This window comes from Syngnathus scovelli, unplaced genomic scaffold (assembly GCF_024217435.2).
Source record: "Syngnathus scovelli strain Florida unplaced genomic scaffold, RoL_Ssco_1.2 HiC_scaffold_209, whole genome shotgun sequence".
Classification (NCBI taxonomy): Eukaryota; Metazoa; Chordata; class Actinopteri; order Syngnathiformes; family Syngnathidae; genus Syngnathus; species Syngnathus scovelli.
Window position 1 is genome coordinate 7,501 of NW_026061304.1, and position 8,605 is coordinate 16,105.

An 8,605-nucleotide genomic window follows, 5' to 3' on the forward strand; every position below is an offset into this window, starting at 1 on the left:
AAGAGGCTCGTCCGGGGATGAGGCAGCATCCCCGGGCGGCGGGCGGGAGGAGGCAGCCTCCCGCAAGCGGAACTTAGTTGTTGGAGGATGACAGCGGGCGTGCGTAAGAGGCTCGTCCGGGGATGAGGCAGCATCCCCGGGCGGCGGGCGGGAGGAGGCAGCCTCCCGCAAGCGGAACTTAGTTGTTGGATGATGACAGCGGGCGTGCGTAAGAGGCTCGTCCGGGGATGAGGCAGCATCCCCGGGCGGCGGGCGGGAGGAGGCAGCCTCCCGCAAGCGGAACTTAGTCGTCGGAGGATGTCAGCGGGCGTGCGTAAGATAACGTATGTCCGCCTCTCGGTCACTCTGGCCGGGCGTGGGTGTGCGTCCGCGCCCGTCTTGTGAACCTCCAAGTGGAACTTAGTGATCGGAGGATGACACCGGGCGTGCGTAAGAGGCGCGTCCGGGGATGAGGCAGCATCCTCGGGCGTCAGCCGGGAGTAGGCAGCCTCCCCCAAGTGGAACGTAGCCTCCACTAAGTGGAACTCAGTCTCCGGAGGATGACAGCGGGCGTGCGTAAGAGGCGCGTCCGGGGATGAGGCAGCATCCTCGGACACCGGCCGGGAGCGCGCGGGCGCTGTGGAAGTAAGTACATCCGCTCCTGGTACCTAAAAATTCCTCCAGCGGCGGGCCCCGGGCCTAAACTTTCTCCGGGCCGCGCAACACGCACTTTCCGCCGGACACCGACGGAGGCAACGTCCCCCTCCTGCGGTGACAAAAAAAATCCACCCCTGGTACCTAAAAATTTCTCCAGCGGCGGGCCCCTGGCCTAAACTTTCTCCGGCCCGCGCAACACGCACTTTCCGTCGGACACGGACGGAGGCAACGTCCCCCTCCTGCGGTGACAAAAAAAATCCACCCCTGGTACCTAAAAATTTCTCCAGCGGCGGGCCCCTGGCCTAAATTTTCTCCGGCCCGCGCAACACGCACTTTGCGCCGGACGCCGGTCCCAAACCACCACCGCCGACCGCCACAAGGCGACAGCCACCATCCCCAAGCGCCATCCCCGACCGCCACAAGGCGACCGCCACAAGGCGACCGCCACAAGGCGACAGCCACCATCCCCAAGCGCCATCCCCGACCGCCACAAGGCGACCGCCACCAGCCGACCGCCACAAGGCGACAGCCACCATCCCCAAGCGCCATCCCCAAGCGCCACCCCCGACCGCCACCAGCCGACCGCCACCAGCCGACCGCCACCAGCCGACCGCCACCAGCCGACAGCCACCATCCCCAAGCGCCACCCCCGACCGCCGCCCCCCGACCGCCACAAGGCGACCGCCACCAGCCGACCGCCACAAGGCGACAGCCACCATCCCCAAGCGCCACCCCCGACCGCCACCACCCCGACCGCCACCAGCCGACCGCCACCAGCCGACCGCCACCAGCCGACCGCCACAAGGCGACAGCCACCATCCCCAAGCGCCATCCCCGACCGCCACCCCCCGACCGCCACAAGGCGACAGCCACCATCCCCAAGCGCCATCCCCGACCGCCACCCCCCGACCGCCACCAGCCGACCGCCACCAGCCGACCGCCACAAGGCGACAGCCACCATCCCCAAGCGCCATCCCCGACCGCCACAAGGCGACCGCCACAAGGCGACCGCCACCAGCCGACCGCCACAAGGCGACAGCCACCATCCCCAAGCGCCATCCCCGACCGCCACAAGGCGACCGCCACAAGGCGACCGCCACCAGCCGACCGCCACAAGGCGACAGCCACCATCCCCAAGCGCCATCCCCGACCGCCACCCCCCGACCGCCACCAGCCGACCGCCACCAGCCGACAGCCACCATCCCCAAGCGCCATCCCCAAGCGCCACCCCCGACCGCCACCAGCCGACCGCCACCAGCCGACCGCCACCAGCCGACCGCCACCAGCCGACAGCCACCATCCCCAAGCGCCATCCCCAAGCGCCACCCCCGACCGCCACCAGCCGACAGCCACCAGCCGACCGCCACCAGCCGACCGCCACCGGCCGTTCGCGGTGTGCGCCGCCGTTCCCCAAGCACCCTCCGGGACGAAGCCGGAGCCAGAGAATAGCAGCGGTGGTGCGTAAAAGCTGCGGCCGGGCCTCGCGGAAGGTCCCCGGGCGGCGAGCTGCGGAGCCCCGGCCTCCAGCTTCCACCAGGTAATAGGACCGGGCGCGCGTAAAAGCTGCGGCCGGGCCTCGCGGAAGGTCCTCGGGCATCCAGCGAGATCACACGGCCCCCACCGGAGGCGGCTAGCGCCTCCGTAGAGTAGTACCGGCCCGTGGAAGCGGCCGCCCGTCAGCCTGCGTTGCCGCTGGTCGAAAAATGCACTAAGTGCCAAACCCCATTCATTTACAACGGCGTGTCCGCCAGAGGGCGCACTTCCCCCGGCGGACCAGCCGGCGGGGCTCGTTAGAGAGTGTATCCGCCTGGCAGTGCCTCCTGGACGGCCTGTATTCCGGACCGCGACCGCTAACTTACGGGAGCCTAAACGGCCCGCGGACCAGCCGGCGGGTCCTCCGTGAAAGCCTATCCGCCTGGCGGTGCCTCCTGGCCGGCCTGGATTCCGGACCGCGACCGCTCACTCGCGGGACCCTAAACGGCCCGCGGACCAGCCGGCGGGTCCTCCGTGAAAGCCTATCCGCCTGGCGGTGCCTCCTGGCCGGCCTGGATTCCGGACCGCCACCGCTCACTCGCGGGACCCTAAACGGCCCGCGGACCAGCCGGCGGCTCCTCCGTGAAAGCCTATCCGCCTGGCGGTGCCTCCTGGCCGGCCTGGATTCCGGACCGCCACCGCTCACTCGCGGGACCCTAATCGGCCCGCGGACCAGCCGGCGGATCCTCCGTGAAAGCCTATCCGCCTTCGCCGGTTCCCCGGCCGGCCACGGGTGGCGAGAATCCGGCCTCCTCGCCCGGAGCGCGCTTCGACTTGGGCGAAAAATGCACCAAGTGCCAAACCCCATTCATTTACAACGGCGTGTCCGCCAGAGGGCGCACTTCCTCCGGCCGGCGGGGCTCGTTAGAGAGCGCGTCCGCCTTGGCCGGTTCCCCGGCCGGCCACGGGTGGCGAGAATCCGGCCTCCTCGCCCGGAGCGCGCTTCGACTTGGGCGAAAAATGCACTAAGTGCCAAACCCCATTCATTTACAACGGCGTGTCCGCCAGAGGGCGCACTTCCTCCGGCCGGCGGGGCTCGTTAGAGAGCGCGTCCGCTTTCGCCGGTTCCCCGGTCGGCCGCGAACGGCGAAAAGCCGGCCTCTTCCCCCGGAGCCCGGTGGGCGAATTTTTTTTTTTTTTTTTTTTTTCAAAGTGCCAACGGCTCTCGCGCCGCGCTGCGTCCGCCTTCGCCGGTTCCCCGGTCGGCCCGAACGAGCGAAAATTCGGCCTCTTGCCCCGGAGCCCGGTCGGCGAATTATTTATTTATTTATTTATTTATTTATTTATTTATTTATTTATTTATTTTTCCAAAGTGCCAACGGCTCTCGCGCCGCGATGCGTCCGCCTTCGCCGGTTCCCCGGTCGGCCACGAACGGCCAAAAATCGGCCTCTCCCCCCGGAGCCCGGTCGGCGAATTATTATTTATTTATTTATTTATTTATTTATTTATTTTTCCAAAGTGCCAACGGCTCTCGCGCCGCGATGCGTCCGCCTTCGCCGGTTCCCCGGTCGGCCACGAAGTATTGCGCATGATTATACGCTGATGTTAATATTTATTTAATTATTAAATAAATACATACATGTGTTTATTAATAATATACGCGATGTTAATATTTATTTAATTATTACCTATATTATGAATAAACTAACGGTGATTTTACACGATTTGACTACATACGTGACCAGTGAGATAGTGCCGAGGGCTCCCGCGCCGTCACGCGTCCGCCTTGGCACGGGTCGCCCGCGGCAGCGAGCGTTCGGCTCGCGGGGGTCCGCGGGGTGTTATTAGGGAGTGCGGCAGCCGTGCCGAGGCTCCGGCCGGCCGCCGGAAGTCCCCGCGGGGGAGCGTCGGAGCTCCGCGAGGCCGGCCGGGGAGCCTCTTAGTCATCGCCCGCGCTCGCGGTGGTCCCGGTCCGCTTAAAGTGCCACGGGAGGCGTAGCGATGCGAGTGAAGTGTGCGCCAAGTGCGAGAGGCGGTGCATTTACGCGCCGTGTCCGCGAGGAGGGAGGCAATTCCCCGTTGCGACCTCCGGGAGATCAGCGGGCCGTTCAAATCGCTTAGCCGGGGTGCCGGGAGCCGAGTTAGGAGGGGGGGCGCGCGGAGAACCGGCCGGAGGTCCCCTGGAAGCTCAGCGGGACGTGGGAAACGCTTGGCCGGGGTGCCGGAAGCCTCGGCCGGCTTAAAAGTGAGGAGGAAAGCGCGCGGAGAAACCGGCCGGAGGTCCCCCTGGAAGCTCAGCGGGCCGTGGGAAAAAAAGCTCAGCCGGGGTGCCGGAAGCCTCGGCCGGCTTAAAACGTGAGGAGGAAAGCACCGGGAGAACCGGCTGGAGGTCTTCTGGAAGCTCAGCGGGCCGCCGAAAACGCGTAGCCGAGGTGCCGGGAGCCTCCTCGGGCGTCAAAAGTGAGGAGCGACGCACCCCCGAGAACCGCCTGGGTCCTCCAGCCACCGTTTGAAAAAGACGTCGAGTCAGGCTACCTTAAGAGAGTCACAGCTACTCCCGCCGTTTACCCCGCGCGGAGCGTCATCGCCTCCGCGAACCGTCAAAAAATAAATAAATACATGAATAAATGTCAAGTGAGCCTACCTTAAGAGAGTCGTAGTTACTCCCGCCGTTCGGCCGCTCAAGTGTCATCGGAAGCGGACCCACGCAAGTAAGTGTGCGCAAAGTGCGAGAGGTGGTGTTTTTACTCGCCGCGTCCGCCAGAGGGAGGCAATTCCCCGCCGCGACGGCACGGGCAGCTTCCGAGCGTCTCCCCGAGCGCTCGGAAGTCCGTGCGGGGGGGGAGATGAGAGCCGTGCGAGGGTACCAGGTGGAGCCGGACGGCGCGGTGCTTCCAAGCAGCCGATCCGCTGGGCTTGGAGCTATTTTCGGCCGCGGAGGTCCCGCGGAGGAGCGTCGGAGCTCCGCGAGGCCGGGGAGCCTCTCGGTAATCACCCGGGGCCGGCGGAGCGTTATTCGGCCGCTCTGCGCGCGCGCGCACGGCCTCCCGGCGGTGCCGGGGGGTGGTGCGCGAGCGCGCCGGCCGCCGGAGGTCCCGCGGAGGAGCGTCGGAGCTCCGCGAGGCCGGGGAGCCTCTCGGTAATCACCCGGGGCCGGCGGAGCGTTATTCGGCCGCTCTGCGCGCGCGCGCACGGCCTCCCGGCGCCTCCGCGAACCGCCAAAATAAATGTCAAGTGAGCCTACCTTAAGAGAGTCACAGTTACTCCCGCCGTTTACCCGCGCGGAGCGTCATCGCCTCCGCGAACCGTCAAAAATAAATAAGTACATAAATGAATAAATGTCAAGTGAGCCTACCTTAAGAGAGTCACAGTTACTCCCGCCGTTTACCCGCGCGGAGCGTCATCGCCTCCGCGAACCGTCAAAAATAAATAAATACATAAGTAAATAGATGTCAAGTGAGCCTACCTTAAGAGAGTCACAGTTACTCCCGCCGTTTACCCGCGCGGAGCGTCATCGCCTCCGCGAACCGTCAAAAATAAATAAATACATGAATAAATAGTCAAGTGAGCATACCTTAGGAGAGTCGCAGTTACTCCCGCCGTTTACCCGCGCGGAGCGTCATCGCCTCCGCGAACCGTCAAAAATAAATAAATACATGAATAAATAAATGTCAAGTGAGCCTACCTTAAGAGAGTCACAGTTACTCCCGCCGTTTACCCGCGCAAAGTGCGAGAGGCGGTGTATTTACTCGCCGTGTCCGCGAGAGGGAGGTAACTCCCCGTTGCGACCTCCGGGAGAGCAACGGGCCGCCGAAAACGCTCAGCCGAGGTGCTGGAAGCCTCGGCCGGCTCGCAAAGCGAGGCGCGAGGCACCGGGAGAACCGGCTGGAGGTCCCCTGGAAGCTCAGCGGGCCGTGGGAAACGCTCAGCCGAGGTGCTGGAAGCCTCGGCCGGCTCACAAAGCGAGGCGCGAGGCACCGGGAGAACCGGCTGGAGGTCCCCTGGAAGCTCAGCGGGCCGTGGGAAACGCTTGGCCGGGGTGCCTGGAGCCTCGGCCGGCTTAAAAGTGAGGAGGAAGCGCGCGGAGAACCGGCTGGAGGTCCCCTGGAAGCTCAGCGGGGTGTGGGAAAAAGCTTAGCCGGGGTGCCGGAAGCCTCGGCCGGCTTAAAACGTGAGGAGGAAAGCACCGGGAGAACCGGCTGGAGGTCTTCTGGAAGCTCAGCGGGCCGTGGAGAAAGCTTAGCCGGGGTGCCGGAAGCCTCGGCCGGCTTAAAATGTGAGGAGGAAACCGGCTGGACGTCTTCTGGAAGATCAGCGGGCCGTGGAAAATGCTAAGCCGAGGTGCTGGTTGTCGAATAAGGCTCCGCCATCTCGTAGAAGGTGCTAATAAAGTTCATATCCGCTCGGCTGGAGGTAATTGGCCAGCGGACCGGCCGGCGGGACCTCCGTGACCGCCTATCCGCCTGGCGGTGCCTCCTGGCCGGCGTGCATTCCGGGCCGCGACCGCTCACTTACGGGACCCTGATTGGCCCGCGGACCGGCCGGCGGGACCTCCGTGACCGCCTATCCGCCTGGCGGTGCCTGCTGGCCGGCGTGCATTCCGGGCCGCGACCGCTCACTTACGGGACCCTGATTGGCCCGCGGATCCGGCCGGCGGGACCTCCGTGACAGCCTACCCGCCTGGCGGTGGCTGCTGGCCGGCGCGGATTCCGGGCCGCGACCGCTAACTTACGGGACCCTAATTGGCCCGCGGACCAGCTGGCGGGACCTCCGTGACAGCCTACCCGCCTGGCGGTGCCTCCTGGCCGGCGTGGATTCCGGGCCGCGACCGCTAACTTACGGGACCCTAAACGGCCCGCGGACCAGCTGGCGGGACCTCCGTGACCGCCCATCCGCCTGCCGGTGCCTCCTGGCCGGCGTGGATTCCGGGCCGCGACCGCTAACTTACGGGACCATAAATGGCCCGCGGACCAGCTGGCGGGACCTCCGTGACCGCCTATCCGCCTGGCGGTGCCTCCTGGCCGGCCTGGATTCCGGGCCGCGACCGCTCACCTACGGGACCCTAAATGGCCCGCGGACCAGCCGGCGGGACCTCCGTGACAGCCTATCCGCCTCCCGGTGGCTGCTGGCCGGCGCGGATTCCGGGCCGCGACCGCTAACTTACGGGACCCCAATTGGCCCGCGGACCAGCCGGCGGGACCCCCGTGACCGCCTATCCGCCTTGGCCGGTTCCCCGGCCGGCCACGGATGGCGAGAATCCGGCCTCCTCGCCCGGAGCGCTCGTCGGCTTCGGCGAAAAATGCACTAAGTGCCAAACCCCATTCATTTACAATAGCGTGTCCGCCAGAGGGCGCAGTTCCCCCCGCGGACCGGCCGGCGGGACCTCCGTGACCGCCTATCCGCCTGGTGGTGGCTGCGGGCCGGCGCGAATTCCGGGCCGCGACCGCTAACTTACGGGACCCCGATTGGCCCGCGGACCAGCCGGCGGGACCTCCGTGACCGCCTATCCGCCTGCGCTGGTTCCCCGGCCGGCGCGAATTCCGGGCCGCGACCGCTAACTTACGGGACCCCGATTGGCCCGCGGACCAGCCGGCGGGACCTCCGTGACCGCCTATCCGCCTGCGCTGGTTCCCCGGCCGGCGCGAATTCCGGGCCGCGACCGCTAACTTACGGGACCCCGATTGGCCCGCGGACCAGCCGGCGGGACCTCCGTGACCGCCTATGCGCCTGCGCTGGTTCCCCGGCCGGCGCGAATTCCGGGCCGCGACCGCTAATTTACGGGACCCCAATTGGCCCGCGGACCAGCCGGCGGGACCTCCGTGACCGCCTATCCGCCTTCGCTGGTTCCCCGGTCGGCGTGTATTCCGGGCCGCGGCCGCTCACTTACGGGACCAAAATTGGCCCGCGGACCAGCCGGCGGGACCTCCGTGACCGCCTATCCGCCTGCGCTGGTTCCCCGGCCGGCGTGGATTCCGGACCGCGACCGCTAAATTACGGGACCCAAATTGGCCCGCGGACCAGCCGGCGGGACATCCGTGACCGCCTATCCGCCTTCGCTGGTTCCCCGGTCGGCCACAGATGACGAATATTCGGCCTCTCGCTCTGGAAGTCCTGCCGACTTAGCCGAAAATTTTCTAAGTGCCATCGGCTCTCGCTCGGAAAAGTGTCCGCCTCGTCTGGTTCCCCAGCTCGGCCTCAGAATTCGAAAATTCGGCCTCTCTGAGGTACCAGGGGTAGGCTTTATGTACTTGGTCCCCCCAGTTAGTGTACTCATCACTTTACCCCCCTTTCGCAAAATATAGTCGGCACGTATGTGCAGAACTGTTTATTTTCATTTTAAAAATTTTCTAAGTGCCAGCGGAAGCTGTCACACGAACTGTCCGAGCTACCACGGTGCCCATCCCGGGCAGTGACGGCAAAAGGCCGATGTGTGTTTGATGGAAGTCTGAATAATTTCTAAGTGCCAACGGCTCAACCGCCGTAAAGTGTCCGCCT